This window comes from Pangasianodon hypophthalmus, chromosome 19, assembly GCF_027358585.1.
Source record: "Pangasianodon hypophthalmus isolate fPanHyp1 chromosome 19, fPanHyp1.pri, whole genome shotgun sequence".
NCBI classification, from domain to species: Eukaryota; Metazoa; Chordata; class Actinopteri; order Siluriformes; family Pangasiidae; genus Pangasianodon; species Pangasianodon hypophthalmus.
This window is the reverse complement of record NC_069728.1, coordinates 5,524,087-5,547,887: the sequence shown is the minus strand read 5'-3', so window position 1 is coordinate 5,547,887 and position 23,801 is coordinate 5,524,087. Positions and strand designations below refer to the sequence as shown.

At 38.5% G+C, this 23,801-nt stretch overlaps 1 protein-coding gene across 1 annotated transcript in view; it reads right to left on the bottom strand.

The window, feature by feature from the left end:
- The window catches only part of dab1a (DAB adaptor protein 1a), a 356,465-nt gene extending 345,750 nt beyond the window's left edge, over window positions 1-10,715 (bottom strand). Inside the window, exon 1 of the mRNA XM_034313587.2 lies at window positions 10,457-10,715. The gene's annotated coding sequence lies outside the window, so the exon portion shown is untranslated. The remainder of the gene's footprint in view (window positions 1-10,456) is intronic.
- Between the last annotated feature and the right edge of the window lie 13,086 nt (window positions 10,716-23,801).

Genomic DNA, 23,801 nt, shown 5'->3' with positions numbered 1-23,801 from the left:
CAATACTGTAATCAATAACAGGAAATACCTGCTGTGTAGGGAAACTTATTGACTTTTACAAAGTGCCTACACTCAAGACTCCTTCAGTAAATGTTAAATAAATGTCTCCTAACAAAATACCTCATCATGTCAATGATTATATGCTTTTCTTTGTTAAACAAGTTTTTAATCCATTTATTATTAGGCTTAGATTATGTGAATGAGCTGTTACTATAGAAATAATAACATATTAGAACTAGCACATTAATATAAAGCTATCATTTACGTAACAGTCATAATTACTGTCAACACCTTCTTATTCAGGGGCACTGTGGCTTAGTAGTCAGCACTGTTGCCGCTCACCTCCAGGGTTGGGGGTTCAAATCATGCCTCCACACTGTGTGCACAGATTTTGCTCCTCGTGCTTCAGGGGTTTCTTTCCTTCTCCAGTCCAAAGACATACACTGTAGGTGGATTGGCTGATTGTGTGTGTGGGATTGTGCCCTGTGAGGGGTTGGCACCGCAGCCTTGTGCCCCGAGTCCCCTGGGATAGGCTCCAGGATGTACCGCGACCCTGTGTAGGATAAGCGGTATGGAAGATGGATGGACTTTCTTATTTGAGAATTCAACCACACAGTGTTATAGATCATTGCGATCAACAAATATTCTCTGATAAATGAAAAATTATTTGACTATCATTCAGGTAAAATAAAATTCCAGCACCCCCAATGCTTAAAATTCCAGCACCCCAATGTAAATACCTTCTTGCATACCTGTATATGTATATATATATATATATCCCTTACACATAACAAATTTGCTGCCAATTAGACAACCCATATGGATGTCAATTATGTATAAAACCAATAGCATAAAAACCCATGATCTGCCAATTTTCATTATGTACAAACACTCTAAACAGCTGTACTGTTTAACTAGTAACTATTATCTTGGATAATTAGCCAGCTATATTAGCCTGCAATAATGAAGAATTCAAACAGTAGCTGAAGTTTGTATTAAGTGTTACATAGTACTGCATAGACAAGATTGTGTGGCCATTATGGTAAATGTAAACAGTAAAAAAAATAAATCAAATCAACATTTGCTATGACCACGACTTTGCTTATAAAGCTACTGCAATGGACCAGATTCAAGAGGAGAGTTAGGATTCATTTGCAGAAAGACTTCAAAAAATAGTCCAATACTCAAAACTGTAAAGCTGTCAAAGGTCAAACGTGATCAGGCATGAGATAACAAAACCAAAATATGATCCAAAGAGTAGGCAGTCGGCTCAAAACTTAAACAATAACGAAATTGGCGAGACTTCATGAAGTACTGCTAAGAATTGAGAAAGTGAACTGGAAGTACATGTCTGAGGTTGCACTAGAAATCCAGAGATCATGATCGTTGGCAGGGAGGGGTAATGTGCTAACCACTGTTCCCTCAAAGCTCCATGTGTGCAGTCATGCACTTCTGATGATGCTCCCTTGCAGTAAAAATAAAACCCAAGCTGAATGCTGACACAAAATGTGTATTAAAAAGTTAGTCAATTAGAGTAACAGACAGATGACTGCAGTGAAGTTTGGACCGGCCACAAGTATAGATGACTCCTATAACAACATAGAAATTGGTTCTGATCAGCAACAAAAAAAATAAGAAAAAGCATTGGTGCTGAGTGGTTGTTACAACATCATTACTGTAAGGTATAATAGCACAAGTACAATCATAAGTTTAGTCTCTAGTCTTACGGAATATCTAGGTCTTTTGTATTGCTGAACCTTCAACTATTTCTAGGGTTTGTAAGTCACTCTGGATAAGAATGTTTGACAAATTTTAAAAAATGTATATGTAAATACAATATCTTTAATACAGTGATTGCAGGTCTTTACAATGACAAACTCTAATGGTAAGCTTTTTTTAATTGCTAAAAAGGATGATCAAACTGATCTCAAATATTTCTTCTCTTTCTATTAAATTCTTTCATTCTCACCGGTCTGCTCCACTCAGGTGCAGCCAAGAGATAAATGGGGTGCAAAGGTAATATTTGTGTTTAAAGCCCATTTGTCTCCAAAAGCCCATACCCCCACCCCTCAACCCTCCATCCTTGCCCTCAAATCCAACTCCCCACCTTTACAATATCTCTCTCCTTTTCCCCAAGGACCATGTGACCAGAAAAAGCCATTCTATATTTAGCTCTACACCCGTTACCATGACAATGAAGTGCCTTGCTGGACTCCCCAGTGTTTCCGTTGTCAGTTGTGACGTTCCAGGTGAAGAACCCCGAATCATGGTTTGTGTGTGTGTGTGTGTGTGTGTATTAGTCTGTCCCTGGACACACAGCTGTCACCTGGTACTTCATAAGGTGCTCCCATAGCGGCTCATCCACCCCAACCACCTCCACACGAACTAGTATCTCTTTGCCGTGTAAATAGATGGAAGGCCTCTGATGACCTTCCCGCTTCCCATAGCTGCAGATCAGCTCTCACTTAACATGTGATTTTCCATGATCCACTGGGGACAGTTATACTTGCTTCTCAATCAGGTACAGCTGTGGCATTAAGTCAGAAATGTAATCAAGCACTTGTATAATGGTCTCTAAGGGCAGTTTTATTCTCCTATCAGATTTTGATTTTCAGTCTTTTAGACAATCACTACAAGTCACTACCACATAGGAAGTGGAATGGTAAATTTGGCACCTTCCTCTCTCCAAATTGCCATAATCTCTTCCGTTTATGATTGTCTAACTGAAAGTAGTGGAAATTTAAATCTGGATCTTAAAGAAAGGTACACTACAATAGTATTTGTTGTGCTTTCCTGCAAGCTGTTTACCCTGTTTTTTGCTTACTTCTGGATTCTAACCCTGAAGTTTGAAAAGGACCCATTAGCTTCTATTTCACCCTGTGTGTAGGTTTGTGGCTATTTATTTTGTTTACACTAGAAAGATAATTAAATAAACAATATAATCGAAACCTGCTCAGACCCACAGGTTTTAGTGCACTGGGAACTGGACGAAAAAGGTGAAAGTCAGTTTATATGTCAAAATCTGTATGCTTTTATGTTCCTGCAGACAGCAGAATTCTAAAGGATTAAAAACCCTTTTCAATCATTGCCATTCTCTTGATGCTGCTTGAACTGCTCTTGATGGAAGTGCCTGTGATAATTACATAATAGCTTCAATGGACCACACTATCTTGTCTCTCAAGCAGACAAAAGTTGAAACACTTACACATGGATACAGTGTAATCTTACTCATGTTCTTCCATGAAGACTACCACAAGAGCATATAAAGCACAGACTATAAATATATACTGCATGTAAACATATACTGGATTATTCAGAAAGACGGCAAGCTCAAGATGCATTTGCAGCAAGTTCTGCAAAACCCACATGGTCTCACGATCCACCAAGCCAGAATAAAATGCTTGGCAAAGGAGAGAGCAATGCATCACACAGGATCAATTCCTGGTGAGATGCAGAAGGGGCATGGCCCAGATTCACCCCACAGAGCTCAGAAACTCCAAGCACCAGAAGCTCCTTCATCATGCAGAGTATGGCAACATCGGCAGGTCAAGTGGCCTTTGGCCAGCAGGCAGAGTTATTGGCACCAGTTTGAAGAAGATGCAATCAGAATCGTAGAAGTAATAGCTAAGGGTGACACTGCAAGCCGACCCCAGAGAATCATCAAAGGCCCCTACATAATGCCATAGATCAGCCAAAACACACCAGCTGCTCGTTGTGCTTTGGACCCTGAAATGCCAGTACAAGAGATCAAGTGAAAAGGAGAAACCACCACTGATTGAACACTGGAATATCCTTCGAAAGGAGCACATGACCCTTCACAAGCTGTGTGGCTCAGGTGAAGGGGAAGAGAGTGACCCAGGAAGCATTCAGCCCTCATAAAATCCTTTTGGATTTACCAAACAGCTGCTTGGGTAGGAATGCAGTGACCACCTTACTTGTGCTAAAAAAAGATTGACAAATTTGTCCATAGAAGGGCATCATCACAGGTGATCAAACATATGAATCTGGCATTACAGACAGTTGCCTAGGTGTTTTGACCTCTCTGATATTAAGCCCCACCCCTTTCCCCCATCTCATATTAGTAATCTCTCACCTCGTCTAGATTTTCTCACTTGAAAGATGGTTAAGCATCCAGATAACCTTTCCACACATCTATTGCCATATCTTTTGAATGTATGTAGAAAATTCTTTCTTTCACACAGATTTTAAACCTATGTGTGTAATGCTATTATGTCGCTTGAAAATGATGTTAAATTTGCATTTTTAGGATAAATTCTTTATCTGATGCATTGAAATATGACACACTAATTGTTTGTCTCTCTGCTAACAGGTTATAAGATTCTATATGACTAAATATGTACTCATTAATTCCGCTTTGGCCAACTGTTCTTTGTGATTGTGTTTAGAAGTTCCTTAGAAGAACAAACACAGACTCATGGCCACATTGTTAAATAGCTAAGCATGTATAAGTCACAAGTGTAAATACTGGAATTGCATGTATCCTCTGTTTCATAACCAATACAACCAGCCCACGCTATCCACATCTAGCTGGAAGCAGTGGTTTGTTTTCAATTCACCTTTTGCTGGAGTGCATGACTCTTTAGAAGAGATAGTAATAAAAATACAGTGCTGACAGAAATTTCACTGAAATGCCTGCGTGTGTGGAAATTATGCAGACAAAAGCAAATTAGCCAGAGTGATGGGACATGTAGCAAGTGACAACGCCAGCCAGCCTTTTCCAATTTCACACACTGCACACACACCATCTCGAGCTATTTCAGCCCTCATCATCACGCACGCGCACACACACCCCCACACACACACACACACCCACACACACACACCAATCTGGTTCAAAGTAGCTTGCATAAACATTCTTTCTTTCCTACAGTTATCCCTTAACCATACCAACTGTGTCCTTTCTGAGGACATTTATCCAAATAACCAACGCTCTCCCCCCAGAGATAGAATCAGCACTATGTAGTTTTGATGCATGGTGAAAATCAATATTTGTGGGATGACACATGGTGCTGCATTCCTGACAGAACAAAGTGAGGTGATCTACATCATGCAGACAGTGAGCGAGAAAGATAGAAAGAGAATTCCCTCTGTGCCTTTGTCCTTCAGCTAAAGCCTAGGACAACCTGTTCACTGCTGTCTCCCTGTAGCTGATAAACTGGGAAAGCAAGAGGGGATGACTTCAATCAGGTAATTAAACACAAAGAGGGAAAGAGTGCCAGGGGCTCCAGGTCCCGTGGAGATGACTGAGTGGCCAAATTGAGAAAAGGAAAATGAAGGGGATCCTGAGAATGCGATGAATGGGTAGTCCACATGTCCCTGGAGCCATGCTGTTGGTCCTTGGAGAGCTAGTGTACCGAGAATTGCAATGAATTAGATAAGAGTGCTAAACAGGAGTGATTGCTTTGGCACTGTGGCTGTTATGATTGGGTATCCTTTACTCACAAACAGTGATGCTTGTACTCTATTGTGCTTATGTATGTATGTAATCTGTAATAGTAATAACATGCAGTTATTAGAATATGACTCAGTGGTCTTGCTATCAATCCCACAACCATCTGCTCTCTTCTCAGCACACAGTATAACAATACAGCACTGACTTTTCTAAGACAGCTCATCCATTTCAACACTCTTTCCCTTATTCTATATGAAACACATCCATGAATGACACTCAGATTTGCACATATGACCTTCATGATGGTACAGACCATAGTTAATAGCATGTCAGCTTTCTAACCTTCTCATATAAAGGATAGTCATCTGCTGGAGAACTTCATTTATTCATTCATATTCATTAATCACTTTATCCTGGTGAGGGTCACGGTGCCTGCAGAGCTGCTTCTGTGACACTAGGTGCAATTCAGGAAAACACAATGCCACACAATTAGGCATTGTGTTTTCCTGAATGGCCTGTTTATCGAAGGAAAGGCCATGCAGACATGGAGAAAACACGCAAAACTCCACACAAACAGGTCTGGACAATGGAGCTGTGTTGCACCAAGGCTACCTGCTGCACCACTGTGTCACCTCTTTAGAGGACTTCAGTAACAGTAATAATGAATATACTTGATTTATTATTATATCACAGCTCAGTTCATTTCTCAAATCTGATTCAAGGCAAAAATAAGTGAAGAGGAAAATCTTAGGAACACTCTTTTTTTACCTTGTCCTTCAGGGTATCCATAATTAGTTCATGTTGTTTTTATTTGAATGAGGCAGTATTAATAGATTGTTTTTTGCTTTTATTGTAAGTAAAAAAAAAAAAGCATAAATGCTTTGGCATAAAGGGGCCGTTACTACTAGAAATACCTCAACAAAACAAATATTAACCTTACTCATCCATAATATGCTTCAGTTTAATATGCTTCCAAGTATCTGTCCTTAGAGGGGTGCATTTCACCATGACTTCAGGAAAGCTGTGCTCTCTGAAGCACACATGCACACACCCAGGCCTTTTTAAATTATTCTGGTAGAAAATGAAGTCATTACTTAGGAGTTACAGTATCTCTCACTGTGCATACTCATCTGTTTGCTCTAGTAACACTCATCTGTGTGTCTTTGTCATCTCAGCCTGTGTAGTCACTACCATCAAGTTGTAGACACGACTGTACTGAGAGATATCTTATATACTTGAATATACTGAGATCTGCTCCAGCTCGTACTCTGAAAAAGACAATGCTATACAATGAGACTTTTTAATGTCTTGCCTTGCAAACTATTACCAACAATGAAGTAGTGTTGAATGAATATGCACCATCACATTCGTACCTCTCTTAAATGCTTTTCTAGTGATGCACCTGCAGTTCAAATCCATCAGAATTTTAAATTGGTTGTTGTCACCAAAATAAAGCCAATCACTGCCTGACCATTCTGTCTCCAATAATGGGATCATTACAACCCTCACCCGAAAGTTCAACTGCTGCTAAATGTATGTGACGTGAGCACACAAATTGCTGACACAAATCATTCAATATCCTTGTATCTAAAAAGCACACACAAATACACACACAACAACCATACTCCATTTAAGGCCGTGTCAAGAGTTAACACAATTACACATGGGCTAATGGAATCTGGGCCTGCCTGAGACAAATGTGACTTCATTAGTGCAAGCCTTGAGAGACTGTCAGAGCAGATCACTGATGAAGAAATGTGGCTTTCCTCTTTCTCCCTCACGCTCTCATTCCTATCCATCGTGCATCACAGTCTGGCCTTGGGATAGAATCAGAAACAGAAAAAGCAGAACCAAGAAAATGAGTTAGCAAGTGAAAATATCTTAAATATACTCATATTATCCAGTATTTCCTAGTATAAGATTACAATAAACCAAATATAAAATTATTAAACCTATTTCTAGACATTTTTACTAATTTTTTACTAATTTCAAGCTTGAAACTGTGTTGTTCTATTGGCAGTAAAAAGCATCTAAAAACAAGCTGAATAATCTTATATTTGATTCATAAGAGTCTCATAATAATAAATATAAGATAACTTTGCCTATATTCAAGATATTTTCACTTGCTAAGATATCTTTTTTTTTGCAGTGTGGCCTGATTTCCAGCCATAGAGATTAGAGATTTTTTCTCTAAGAATATTATTATATATAAATATTTTTTCTTTTAAGAAATCTCTTAAAACAATCTCATTATAGTATGGTGGAAAACACCCACTTAATACAGAGTATGTATGTTTTAGAGCTTGAAGAACTGAATACATGGAAAAGGTGGACACTCTCCATACTGATGATTGAAAGAGATTTGCAAAAGGCTGAAATAGCAAGACAAGATTCTGAGCTGGCTTGCTGGCACTAAGAAGATGATACAACTATAGAGCATGAAAAATATATCTTTATTCACTAACACCAAACAGAAATGGAAAAAAATGCATTTCTTCCACCTACATCAGGAATGAAATTAAAAGCTACTAGCATGTTCCATAATGAATGGTGCCAAGAGTGTGGGCTAGAAATAACAACCTGTCAGTTACTGCAGCAAGCAATATAAGGTCCTAGGAGTATTTCTATCATTTTTCCACTCTCTATTTATAAACTCAAAACAATTATTGGCCCTTTTTTTAAGATAAGTCTGTATCAACTATCAAGGGCTTTCCACTGACTCAGGAACAACCATCTCTATAATCATAATCATAATCAGGCTATTCTAGACTGAATTCAGTACAATTCACCTGAAAAAAAAAATTGACAGAAAAATTGATTTGGGTTCCAGACCTTAATGACAGGTGAGTCGGTGAGTTGCTATGGTGAAGTCCAGTTACCTTGACGATGTGGACAGGATCTGTATGCTGAGCACAATTAGCAAGCATCAGTAGATACAAAGCCAAAACATACTACAGTTAGAGTGTCAATATTTTGTGTGTGTGTGTGTGTGTGTGTGTGTGAGAGAGAGACAGAGAGAGAGATCATATTCATTACCTGAACAGCCCACAGTGCATCAGTGCATTAACACAGCTGATGGCAACAGAAACTAATTGTTGCATTAAGGAAACATATAGTAAAGCCAGTCATGTCAACATTTAAAGGAACAAGCAAGGTAAATCAGTCTCACACACACACATACACACACACACACATTGCGACAACACTTATGCAGAGGCACAAAACAACCACATCTCTGCAGAAGGAATGACTTGCAAAATTTTATCTCTTTGTTTGGCCTAAGTGTTTTTTTCCACCACCGATTCAGAACCTCTTGTCTGTTAGTACCATGCCCAAAGCGTGTCTCATTACATAAAGAAAGAAAGCCATAGACAGATAGATAGATAGATAGATAGATAGAACCTGACATTATTCACACATATTAACACGCATACATATCCTGAAGCATCAAGTGATAGTTCTGCTGTCAAAGTGATTGATGTTCAATGCCAAAATCACTATGTCTCTGTCTCACACACAAATTAGAGCTTCCAGTAACACATGCGGTGTCTATACACACATACACAACCTCCATCTTCCAGTTGTAAAACACGTATACAAAAACATTTACTCCATACTTACATATATACATACTCCTGGGGCCTCATTTATCAATAGGTTCTACATTTTTTTCTTATACATACAATTTTTTATGCACAAGTGCAAATTAATGAAGCCTAATAAATACCAATTGTTCTTAGGTGCCGTGTGTATCCGTTCTCGTTACTGCTTATTTAAAGGTAATTTAAACATATAGTATGGTATGTGGGCATTGTTTCAAATGGTACCTAAAAAACACTAGATAATTATACTACATTATTTTGCTGTTTAATATTTTATGTTATTTTTAATGTAATAAACATAATTTTGTACATTAACACACACAACAAGCCAGCTACAAGTTCATAGAATTGACTCCATTGTGACCAATATAAGTGAATTCATTTTCTGGTGAAGATTTAACTGCAAAAAGAATGCAGGCAAGCTATTGAGGTTGGGAGAAACCAGTGATACACCAGTCCTGTACATCAGTACAGGGAATAAAGATCAGGCCAAGGGAAATTTTGGCATCCAATGCTGCAGGCACAACCCTACGCAATGACAGTTGGGAAATATCTGCTATGTTTCTGTCTGTGATGTGGCTGTAGCGAAAAACACTGTGTTGAAAGCACCTGAAGTTGCACAGCTATTGCATTCCTGTGCCTTGTTTCCCTCTCCAACTTGAGTGGGACTCAAAACTGATGGCAAACATTTATGAGTTGTGGTTTCAGAAATGGGTATCTGCTGATAAAACACTCAGAGTTCATAGCTAAGAAATCAGTCGAAATAAGATAAATCCCACACTTTAACAAGAAATAAGATAAATCCAATTATTTGCAGTGTATACTAACTGTCCATTCGAGCATAGCCACAAACATATATTTAACAGTAATTACACTTAATGGATTTCATAGATAATTTAAATTATTTGCAATCCAGATCCATGATTAAACAAACAAGCAGTCCTGAGTCAACACATTTCAATTGCAGCTTTATTTTCCACCTATGTGATCTGCGTACACGTGGTCAAAGCTGTGCATGAACATGTGCATAAAATCTGAGCAAACATTCATTTTAATAAATCCCACATTTGTTTTGTAAAGTTCGTATGATTTATGCACATATTTATGTGCACACACCATTGATAAATGAGGGCCCTGGGCTTTTCCCCTTCATTTGTTACTCTGTAAATGCACACAGCTGCCTAATGAAGACAGCGATATCTCGGGAATCAGCATTGTTAATAGAAAATGGCTTTGAAAGGTAAAAATCCATCAGCCAAATTTGGAGCAATTGTTTAAAAAAAAATGGTTGGCACATCTTCCACTTCTACCAATCATCAAACTGGTAAATTCTCAAAACTATTGCCGTACAACCTCTATCACGTTCATACATACTGTAAATACTTTGTGCCACCTATTATATCAGTGTAACACTTTGAAGAAGCAGTGTAACAGCCCCTACCTCAGCTATATCAATCTGAGGCTGTTGCCGGACACCCAGTCTTCCTCTCGCAGAATCCTTTTCCTTTGCATACACCTGATGTATGTTTCCTGTCGGTTTTGCCTACTTTCTTCTGGATAAATGAAGCAGTCTGTTGTTCATGAGGACCCCCAAATGTCAAAAGAAGTGTGTATGTCCCTTGATCTGTGGCTCTGTGGATACAGGTATCCCGGCAGCAGATAGCAATCCTCTCTCCTCTCTTCAGCGTGAGCAGGCTGGCTGACTCAACAGCACACCGAGGGTGACTACAGGACTACAGAGGAAATAGCAGAGTCAAGCTCAAACACACACACACACACACACACACATACACACCTTCTGTCTACACACACTCACTATCTGTAGTCATTTCTAACTTATTCCTTTCTTTGCTGCATCACTCTCTCTCTCTCTCTCTCTCTCTCGCTCAGTTTCTATTCCTCGTTTTACTAGAATTTTCTCTTTTTCTTCCATCATACCTCCTGTCCATCACTGTCTTGAAGTCACTGGAGTTTTGTAGAATGCTTAAAAACAAGAACTGGGAAGATCTGAGCACATGCACAGAGGTCATTTGCCTCTCTTCACTTCTCAGCACATAAGCATTGTGTTATAATGCCAAAATGCACATCGGAGAGTATGGATTTCTCTCTGTTTAGTGTTTCTAACACAGCTGAGTGCAGCATATGCCCCGACACTGTTCACATTAAGCAGAACTGAGAATTTCACCAATTCTGTGAGTTGCTTAAACAATATGATCTACAGTGGATGCACACTAACCACTCTGGAGGAATCATTTTATTAGCAATATGGTGTCAGTAAAGAATATCTCAGTCACCTCAAGTTCATATAATACTACACCGTGTGGGTAAAGCAAAATTAATGACCAAACATTTAAAGAAACTATCTGTAACTATCAGCGTACTAAGTAACCTAATGGTCTGTTTAAAAAAATACAATAAACATAATGTAATTAGAGATAGCATGATACCTCTTTGTCTTTTCCGATACCAATACTGAAACCTTGAATATCAGCCGATATCAACCATGTTTTTTTTTTCTTTACAGTTACTAAGCTTTAAAATACAAAGCACTTAGAAAATACATAAAAAACACAACTTACACAAAACTACAGCTTCCACACAAAAATCACCTACACTGCAAATATAATAAATATAATAAAGATAAAAATCAATCCTAACAAAAAATATAATCTTAGTCTTTTTATATGTAAACATTTCCAGTTCCAAAAAACCCTTTTCCAAATCATATTCTATTCGTTTACATTTGTTACAGGATCTGATATCCAATCCAATATCAGGATTTTCTAGTAACAGATCAGTGTCATCTCTAATTGTAATAAATTACATTGAAACCATATTTCTTATTTAATTTTCACCAAAACTACAGGTAAATAGCAACAGTGAATATTTATGGTCACACTTGAGCACGGAGCAACCTCAAAAGCATGGTGCATTGTGTAGCTTAACATTATCAAGAATATTTTGGCAATATAGGAATAACTATTTTTTATGTGAAATGTATATGATATCCGGTGAAATTGCTCTTGCTTCCTAGATTAGTTCATTTTACCTGAGATCAGAGTGAATATGCATATCTGGCAACTGTTTCTGACATAACCCTTACAATTTGCAATGACTATTAGTTTTCACTTCTTGTTACCCTTATCAATATTTCTGGTATGAAATATTTGAACTAAAACAGAAATGACATTTGTTTATTAAACACAGTAGGAAACATTTCATTATCTGAATTTGAATTTAAACAATTAATTTCATTACGTACAAGTCAAACTAAACACGACATCTAAGCACCATTTGCATAATGCACACAAAGAATAGCCTCCACACTACTTTCACCTCAGCTCTCACAATAGGCCATAAAATGCCTCAGAAACACTTTCAGGCCCCATCCACATGTATATAGATATTTATGAAAACAGTTTTTAATCAATAACTTTCCCATTCACATGACCAGCCTTTTTGAAAATATCTGAAAATTTGAAAGCTTGGTTGCCCAGGTAGCTCACCCAGCATATTTAATAAAGGAAATGGCACTTTGACAGTAGTATAGCATATTGATCTGAGCTATTCACTTTACTATTGACAGGAAGAGGTGGAGTCTTTGATAATCACCTCCTTGCTGGAATATTTGTGAATGGTGATGCCAATAGGAGTAATATGGTTACAGATGAGAAATTATGAGAAGGTAAGGTGACAATGAGGAACACTGTTAGTCTGTAGGGAGGTGATAATGTCAGACTCAGAAGAGGATGGGAAGAGAGTATGGCATGAAAGATAGAAGGAGGGGAGAAGAGTGAGGCCTAGAAAGAACCAGAAAGTGGTACCATCCAGTAAAATAACAAAGAGTGATCGGGATGGTGAGCAAGCTCAGCAGCTAGGGTGAGAAGATTGACTGGGGTAGATGGGAATTTGAGCAGTGAAGTGACACCAGACAGAAGGAGATGTTGGAGGCATCTGAAACAAGAATAAGCCTAGCAGTAATAAGAGCAGACATGAAGCAACTTGCCCAAAGTGGCACAGCAACACTACAAAGATCATTTGTCCACCAAGATAGCACAAAGGCTGTCTGTAGCTGTCGTGTGCTGGAGTTTGTTTAGGGAGAGAAGAGAAGCACTGGAAGACAGAATCGAGTGGAGGAAGAAAGTGACATTTAGTCCAGTGGTGGCATGCCTGAAGTTGGATGGGAAGATGGGTTGGACGGAAATGTGACTAAGAGAAGGATTAGGTGAAGGGGATTGGAATGAAAAAGATGGTAAAAATTTTGGGATGAAAAAAATGGATTGGGATATAAGTTTGATGAAAAAGACTCATGAGAGGGTACAATTGAAGGAGTTTTGTTATTGTGTTGTGAGCATGTTGCCGTGTCATCATTGGGATGAGCCATGGCATTAGAGGTGTTTGTTTACCTGATATGGTATCATGTTAGAGCATACAATTCTTCTTTGGATGCAGAACAAGCCAAAGATTTTAAGCCTGTACTTAAAAAATATTTTGCAGCTAGAAAACAGTCCAGAAGTAAATGCAGGGAGGGTTAGGGTTAGGGTTAGATAAATTAAGTTTCGTGATGGAAAATTATTTTTAGTAAAAATTTGAAAAGGATCCTTTTGTCCTAAACAGGATGTCTAACCTAACAGATAACTATAGCTAACATAGTGTAACTGATAACTTCAGGATAAGCAACAAAACATGAACAAATACCTAAATGAATAACCATCTCTACACATAAGTGTCTTTTAAAGTGACAGCATGCTGAGCTTTATTAGACGCATTGGGCTGGAACATTAACCTAAAAGATTGTGCTTTAAAAACTCTTCAGCAAAACCAAATAAAGGAGAAACTAAGCAGCTGGGACGTGCCCAAACAAACAGCTCTTTCGGGTATAGGTTTGTGAGGCTTTATTTAGACTCGATGATGAACTCGTTTAACCTGAGTGCGCACTGGGACTGGTGCCATCCGACTGCCTGTGTATGTGCACACTCAGAGGTAATTACATTTCCAGTCAAAATGAGCTTTCACACATTCCCTTCCACTTATCAAATGTGTCCAATTCTGATCTGAGATCAGATTATGGAATATAAAGGCTCATTAATTACCACAGGGTAGCTGGCAGTTGGACGATGGGAAATTGCTACAGTAATTGAAAAAGGCTGCCTATTGTGTATGTGTGTGTATGTGGTATATATATGTTGCGGTGTGTATGTTTTATTGCATAGGGGTGTGTATATGAGGCATAGCATATGCTTTGTGTATTCTGACATTTGTACTGCGTGTGTGGTTGTGTGTGTGTGTGAGAGAGAGAGAGAGAGAGAGAGAGAGCTTGCAGCAGCATTTTTAGGGATGAGGCTGTCACAGAAAAGCGACCAAGGGTTTTGGAGGTTAAACAGTGTCGGGCATTTCTGCTGATTAGGGCCGAATTGAATGTCTGCAGTCTGGTTTAAAAGAGTAGTGTGTGTGTGTGTGTGTGTGTGTGTGTGTGAGAGAGAGAGAGAGAAGGAGAGACAGGGTGAGATAGAGAGAAAAGCTATAGGCAACATGTTGCTAAATGTAATTGTATCATCTAGGAGTTGGAGTTATGCTGTAGACAGGATTTAACAACCATTCCTTTGGTATGGGAGAGCTATTGTCTCTCCAGAACTCTCAGCCACTGTAGGAATCAGATACAAATCGGTAGGATCATGTCACTGTGTGTGTGTGTGTGTGTGTGTGTGTGTGTAGAGAGAGTATACTGACAACAACTTGAGTGACATGAATTTCATAGTTTCTTAGTATTTGGTACGTCCCCTTTTCCCTTTAATGACAGTGTGCACTCGAGCTGGCATGGACTCCACAAGTTTGTGCAAAACCTTATGATCCATTTTAAATTAGAGTGTCGTCTGATCACATGCTTCAGTAGAAGAGATTAGGCATGAGGAAAATCTGACCTTTTGTTCAAAGCACTTAACATGGTTAATATCACACATTTGCTTACATTTAAATAGGGACCTAGACACACTGCAGAATCTAGAATATTAAATATTCAAGAAATTGAACACTTACTGTGTTTGTTTTAAATATTTCAAAATTCTAAAACCTTCTGTTTATTTCCAATTTTATATGAAAAAAAATCCCACATTTTCAGCGTGGTCTCAGACTTTGGGACCCCACTGTATATACTGTATGTTTATGTAAGTGTGCATGTTTGTTGGAAACCGGTGAGGTGACTGGTCCAGTGTTAAATCCCAAATGCACATAGTCAGCCCTTTTGCTATTCATCTTAATTCTTTGGAGAAGTACATTACACACACACACACACACACACACACACACACACACACAAGCCTACACCATTTTCACCATCTCTACATCGTCTGATCTTTCGTGGTGCCTTCTCCAACAAAGACTGATGGGTTTTTCATCATTGAACCTAGCCATCGTTCATTCCTCTTTTCCTCCCTTTTCTCTCCTGCTTTCATCCTCCATCTCTCCATCCGAAAGCCAAATCAATACAAATTGCAGTTCTTCCCAAAGCCTGGTCTATCCCATTCTGGCTGGCAGTACACACTCATAAATTAGGCTCCAAGCCATGGAGCAGACAGATAGAGGGAAGGAGCTTCTAATCAGAAAATGAGATTGAGGCAGCAGCCTGGAGGAAAGACCTACTGCATCCATTACCTTATCACACTGCAAGAGAAGGACTGGGGCAGAACATCCCATAGCCTCCTGTGGATTACAGCAGACATGCTAAATTTAGGTTTAGAGATAAAGGTGTTTAAGAAATGCCGTATTTTATAGAGTAAGGTCTAGCATTAGCAAATACTGTACATAGTGTTTTAGATACACACATATACCTTCATATTCAAGCTGTGATTTTTCTTATTTATTTAGGAGGAGCCATTTAGGAAATGTGAGAAATCTGAGAATATATATATTTTAAAAAAAGAGACAGAATATTCAGTGGAACTGGAGGTCTATGGTTGCACAGCCTCGCACTTGCATAGTGTCTGTGCTCGTTAACATTCAAATTGCGACTCTAACAGCATTGACTATAGACTTTTTTAAGAATCCTTAATAACTCTATTACAGAATTCCAGCCGCAGAGACATCAGATAGTCACACAAATATAATCAAAGCTTAAATATAAGGCATTCATGTGCAATACAGGTGTACCACATCATAATCTTTCCAACCTCTATATTATTACAAAGTGTACAGCAGGTCCTCCCTGAATGTATAACAAAAGGCACAAAACAGGCAGTTATAAGTGAAAGAAGAATACATGTGAATATAAAGTGTAAGAGTTTATAACATCTGTATTTCATTATAATGGCCAGTTTAATTCTGCAGGATTAGGCACTTTACTTTCTCTTTCTCCTAACAGACTCCCAAAAAAGCCGTAGTGTAGGTGATGTAAACCACAGCAACTCAATAAAAATTAAAACTAAAGCATGGTAATTCTGTGATTGATAGAATTGTGGGTTTAAATACTAGTTAAACTGTTACACAATTACGAAATGCTTTCAGTGAGATTTCACTTGGTTTATAATTACTCACGCAAAGTGTCTTTTTTTCCTAGCACTTTTCAAAACAAAGTTAAAACAAAGCAAAATTATTATTCCTACAGTAAAACATAGACTATCGTTTGTTTTGGCTTTTCTTCGCCGACTAATTCAGGCAGTTCTGGTGTGGTCCATGTGTCACTACCCCCTAGAGGACACGCTAACATTTCATCCAAGTATGAAGACTTCACCCTGCATGAGTGTCCATGCACGACGTCCTGACATGCTAGCAGATACACGCTTGCAGAAGTATAAATCAGCCCTAAAGTACAAAAATCTGCTGGTAGATAAGGAACCTAAGCAAAAACATTGGCTGCCTATGATTCACTCGTGATTGTCTAGCATTGGTAGCAAAGGCCTTTCCACAAAAGTATATACAAGAGAGCATACAAACACACACACACTGATTTGGGATGCACGTTAGTCATAAATATGTGTCTGAAGGGCTACATATGTTGCATGAACTCAGTTTTGATGTGCTTGTATAGAAGAGTGTACTCACCAGTGTAAATAGTCTTTATACCACAATTCAGCTGTTATCTGACAAGAGACAGCTGGAGTTGAAGAGTTTATACACAAAAGCAGACAATAGAGGGCTATTTTGCAGACAATACAGCTGGAATTAGGCTCTCCAATCCTATCTCTCTTCAGACATCAGAAGAATGAGGTGCAAGGGAAACCTATTACACTGAATGGAGAAGGCGTGTTATCCAGATATGTGATGAGAGGTGTGTGTGTTCAATATGTTCACCTTTATAGTTTCTGTATATAATAAGTGGGGCTTAAGCCAACTGCGCTAATGCATTTAAATAAGTCCACTTCGTCGTCCTTAACTCAGAACAGAGCAAGAGGAGCAAGCAGGAGATTTATAAGCCATAAGATGTGCTAGTAGTTGGGACTCATGGAAAGTAATCTGCAGCAGGTATAACTTAATGCTGTTTTCCTTTTCATCGGGTGGTTATCATCCTCATTTGCATATTCATCCTCTCATCAGTGTGGTGTCTTTCATTTTCAGATCACATAAATATTTATGAGCCACTTTATCCTAAGGCTCAACCAAATAGTTAGGAGAATTAGGTTTAGATACTGAAAATCACGTTTCTGCCTTTCTCTCTTAGTTTTCTTTCTCTCTTAGTAAATACACTAATCTGATTTGTCACTATACCTTCACTGCATATTAAGTGAACATACTAGTTAGAGAATAATAGTGTGCAAGTTACCTTTGTAAAAGTATTGTGGCAGTCGGCTAACCATATTTCTAGGGCCTGTCGTCTTACTGATTGCAATAACCACTCATCCTAAAGGTTATGCAATCCTTCTTTATATAACCTATACAAATGCAAAACTAAGGCAAAAAAACAAAGGCAAAGAAAAATCAGGAATTTTGTGTGTGTAATATATGTAGTGAGGTCATAAGTATTTGGACAGTGACACGATTTTTGTAATTTTGCCTCTGTACACCACCACAATGGACTGGAAATGAAGCAATTAAGATATGATTGAATTGTACACTTTCAGCTTTAATTCAAAGCATTTAGGACAATTGACTGATAAACAGTTTCATGGCCAGATGTAGCCTGTTTCCTTGTTAATTGACAAATTAAGGAGATAAAAGGTCTAGACTTGATTCCAAGTGTTGAATTTGCATTTGGTAGCTGTCAAGGGAACTCTCATTATGGGGTCCAAAGAGAGGCTATCATTAGGCTGAAAAAAACAAAACAGACCTATCAGAAAGATAGCAGAAACTTTAGGAGTGGCCAAATCAACAATTTGGTACATTCTTAAAAAGAAGGAATGCATTGGAGAGCTCAGCAACACCAAAAGGAAGAAAGAACAGAAAGGCCAGATTAGACTTTGCTAGAAAACATTTAAAAAAAAAGTCTGACCAGTTCTGGAACAAAATTCTTTGGACAGATGAAACCAAGATTAACTTGTACCAGAATGATGGGAAGAGAAGGAAAGGAAGGGCTCATGATCCAAAGTATACCACATCATCTGTCAAACATGGAGGCAGTGCTATGGCATAGGCATGTTTGGCTGCCAATGGAACTGGGTCACTAGTGTTTATTGATGATGTGACTGCTGATAAAAGTAGCAGGGTGGATTTTGAAGTGTATAGAGCTATACTCTCTGCTCACATTCAGTCAAATGCTACAAAACTGATAGGACAGCACTTCACGGTACAGATGGATAATGACCCAAAACCTCCCGCAAAAGCAACAAAGGAGCTTCTTAAGGCAAAGAAATTGAATCTCTTTAAATGGCCGAGTCAGTCACCTGACCTCAACCCAATTGAGCATGCTTTTCACTTACTGAAGACAAAACTGAAGGCAGAAAGACCCACAAACAAACAGCAACTGAAGGCAGCTGCAGTAAAGGCCTGGCAAAGCATCTCCAGGGAGGAAACTCAGCATTTGGTGATGTCCATGGGGTCCATACTTCAGACAGTTACTGACTGAAAAGGATTTGCATCCAGGTATTACAAATAATCCTTATATGTTAGTTATATGTTATGTTAGTTTGGGACTATGTAAAAAAAAATGGTTGTAATTCCTAAATAGTTAATGCAATATTTTTGTTAAACCCCTTGAATTAAAGCTGAAATTCTACACTTTAATCACATCTTGATTGCTTCATTTCAGATCCATTGTGGTGGCTGCTCCGACTTATGGACCCGAGTGTAATTATTCAAGTATTCCTTAGTACTACTACTCCCCTTTCACTGAACAAGAGCAGAATAAAATAATATAAAATTAAATTAAATTAAATAAAGGTCCCATGAATTACATTTATTAAAAAAAACTGGCAGCAGACAGGACAATCTAGGGCTACTTGCAATCAAAATGTACTAAAAGCAGCTTGGCCTTTGACAACAAATGCCTGTGTCTATATTTCTACCCAAACAGTGATAGGAAAACATTATAACTTCAATTAAATGGAAGATTGCCAATCTTGTAATTTACTCTCCCACAGGTCTCCTCTAAACAAAATTTTGTCTTATTGTGATACCATGTCCTTTTATTTCTTCATTAAGGTAACATTAAAGGGGTTGATGGAAGCTTTACTCTATTACAGTTCTAATGATATCACATGGCTGCACAGTTTGTAATATTTGTCTATAGTGTTTCTTATAGTCCATGACAAGGTACTTGGGAACATGCTGCCTTTTTTGCAAATGTTCAAGGTGTACAAAAGTATTGTTGTACAAAAAGGATCTGTCCTGTAATGGACTTTGCATGTTTGTCCTGGGAGCATAAAATTTCATTCCACACCATATAGTATGTATATGAATAAATGGATTTTGAATCAAGCACACTGTCACTCATACAGCAGTCAGGCTCTAGTAGCTAAGCCACCTCCTCTGTAGCTTCAAGGCAAACAGAAGCAGCAGGACTAAGCCCCGTGGGGAAGCCTTGCTCCTCCAGCCTGGAGCTTTGATTCAGGGAAATCCAGTACAAGAGCAGCTCAGGCAGAGAGACGCACACACAGCCAGGCTTGCTTTCCATGTTCCATGATGATACAGGGAGAAAAGACAAGAAATACCTAACTGTTAACTTTTCCTGTGAGGTGTGATAGATGAAGTTGCCTTCTGCTGTTGCAAAAGCCTGATTGTGAAGAGCATTAGCATTAGGCCAGGATATCTGAACCAAATTTATTTGGAATGTTTATTTGTATTCAACAAACCTACTCGAGGTCAATTTCAGCATGACATGAGTCAAAGCAGCAAGAAAGTCAGTCAACTTTTACTGAAAATCTTACAGTACTTAAAAGTTTTTGTTTGTTTGTTTATGACCTCTGTGGAATGCAGAGGTGATTAAAGGCAGATAAATAAATCAGTAGCAGTATTATTCATTCTCTGTTTCTAGAGTGGATGTTATTGCCCAGGTATTCCTGACCGTCCATCTTCATACTGTAAATGCTGTTCTGAGTTTTGCATGTTCACCCCGTGTTCATGTAGGCGTCCTCCCACTGAACAAAAACATGCAGGTACAATAGGGGGATTGGCTACACTAAAAATTAGCATGAAATGAGTGTATGCATGGTGCCTTGTGATGGACTGGTGTCCCATCTGGGGTGAATTCTCCTGTCTTGGAGCCAGCGTTACCGGGATAGACTCCAGATCCATCACCACCCTGACTAGGATAAAGTGGTTACTGAGGATGAATGAATACTGTTCTGGGGTTTGCGGCATATTATCAAGAGAAATATACACTTCACTCTGAAAACAAATAAATTGTCCTAATGGAGTGGCACCTGATGCTGTTGTGTGAAACCTACACATTATAAGTTTATACAAGTTTATAAATTGCTTTTGCCAGATGGCTACTGGTACCAGCTGATTTCAAACCACTGAACTTGTGAACTGAGCTTGTGATGACTGGCTACTCCAGAATGTTACTTAAAACTGTTTCCATAGCAGCACTGTGATTTCCGGCTCACTATGCTTTAGCAAAAATGATAAAAAGGAAAGGTAAGGGACACTGTTAGAACAAATAAATTGTCCCAAATTACAAATAAATTTCTATGTATCTTTTTTCACAAACTTTTTATTTTTCACATGATGTCTTCTTACTTTCACAAGTTTACTCAGTAAACCAATAACTACCTCTGATGCATACATCGAAAATACATTCTTCACACAAATCAATCCAAACAGTTTTCTACCAAACTGAGCTCACAGGAACTGGATAACATCAGTACTGTGTGTGTTTTATCACTTCCTGAAAGCTTCTTAAATCCATGACTGAATGGTTGCACAGCCTCACATGTATTGTATGTTATAGCATATATTATTTTATCATGTTCTCATGGCTGAACATAGGCAGCCATAATAGAGGCTCGCAGTAGCAGCAGATAAGATAAAGCATATTTTGTCTGTGCGTAGTATATTAGAACATATATCAAGATATAGAGAACACTACACTTGCTCACTCTCTCTTATGAGAGATACAGATAGAGCTCTGGGAACTAGTGATGGGAATTCTACCTCTTTTCATTCAGTGAATCGGATTATAACTCACCAATAAGACCCGATACTTTCAGCCCCCAAATGACTCATTGCCTTTTTTTTTTCATGGAGCAAAGTTGTACATATTTTGGCCAGTAATGATTCTTTTTTTTTTTTTTTTGCCTATGGCTGAAATTGTTTCATGAAATTTGATTCAACTTTCTAATGACCAAAATAACATTCCTCAAGTCTATTATTGGAGGTGATCAGATACAATTATTTAAATAGATCTTTTAAATGCAGTGTACAACAGAGTCTTTCCTTATCAGAAAGTTCTTTAAAAAGCTAAGAACCCTTAACAATGCAAAGAATACAATATATTGGTGTTAAGCACATCAGTATATGAAATGATTACCAGGCAGTGATTTTTTTTTTTTACTTTGTACTGATAAGACAAATCCTGCTAACATGTCTATTTATAGTTTAGCAGTTTCCATAACCAACAAATATTAACACTTTCCCTACCGCTGCAGTATCGTGTCATTATTGTGTCATTTAATGGTATTTTCTTTGAAAACTAGATGACATGATTTACAGAATTGTGTTCGTCTCCACACTTTTTCCCCATTTTAGTCATTGCCAATTCTAACCTACTACCTAGTTATCACACTATCGCACACATATATACTCCAAAACATATGAATTTCTATTCATGGTACACAACAGAAGTAACTGCCCTGTTCTGCAAACATGAGATGCCCATGATTGCCTAGAGTCTCTGTGATTGACAGCAGACAGAGGATTGCCATCCTTCCCATCCAAAGAGCAGTACCAACAACACTCTACTGGACATCTGAACACAGATGGTTATGGCATTGTTGGGATTTAACCTGCAATCTCCCAACAATCAGATAAACATTTTGACCACTGATATTGGGGTTTGTGTTTAGAAAAATAGTGAATTTTCATATCATTTTTTCCCTAGTTAACATTTTATCCCTTTTTTTTTTCTGTGGCTCAACTCTGAGCACAAAGAGAGCACAGAAAACACACACCTAATCTCTGTCCAACAGGCTAGGAAACACACAGTCACACAGTCTATCATTTCAATTACGCCACTGAATACACCAGGCCATTTGTGAGAAAGGTGCTCTGTATGAGCCACTTACAGTCTACCCTAGCTGCAAGACAAAACGTCAAAAGCCACCTGAACCAGTGTGAACACGGAACAGATATTGCATGCAGAGAAGCTTCTTTCTTTTCTTCTCCTCCTTTTAACATCTCAGTGGGAGATATCAGAGAGAGATAGCCAGGGGGAGTAAGGGGCTGCTGAGAAGAAGCAGTGCATTGATATTACATATTCTCCTCTCATCCTGCGGAGCCCGAAGCTGGGGCAGAAGGACATTAGAATTCGCTGCCTGTAGGTCAGTTCGTGGATAAAGGCAGTGAGTCTGGTGAGTAGACACAGAGAGAGAGAGAGAGAGAGAGAGAGAGAGAGAGAGAGAGAAATTTAAATCATCTTAAAAGAGAGTGATCAGCAGTTTTAGGGCTGTATGAACTTGACATTGGTGTCCCCGCGGTCAGGCTTAAGACATGAGGGCAAAGGGAGGCTGTATCTCAAAGCACAAGTTAACAAGGCTTTGAAGAGTCAAGAAAATGGCAGGGATACAGAATTGAAAGTCTATCACTTCCTGCTGTATAGAAAATCCATTTAGCTATTAGTAATTAGTAAAAAGAACATTTGATCAAAATTATTTCCAAGAAAGAAAGTATTGAAAATGGTGCAAGTACTAATGTAAGTAGAGCCACATTTGTTATAGTACTATGACATAAAGACTTACCCTGTCTGTCGTAATGCCTGAGAGATGGATGCAAGTGCAGGTATAGCTTTTATTAATAATCACTGAGGGCTAGGTGATGCTCAGATCAATAGACAATGAGTCAGGTGATCAGCAAAAAAGCAAGCAAGGCAGAAGAGAGATTGATAAACAGACAGGGACAAAACAATGAAGCAAACAGCTTGGTAATATTCACAAGCAAAATGCTGGAACATGATTCACCAAGTGTGTTTTTCCAGTGTATTTAAGCTAGTGTGGGTGATTGCGAACAGGTGAGTCCAGTCAGGAATCTGTAACTTTGTGAAAGGGATGCTTGTATGGCCTTGTGACTGATGATCATGTGACAAGGTCACAGGCTGAGGATCATGGGAAATGGAGTCAGCAAATTCAGCAGCGGGTAGTGTTGCTTCCTCACAGCTCCACAGTGAAAACAAAATCTCAAACCAAGGTTTTATCTCAGTGACC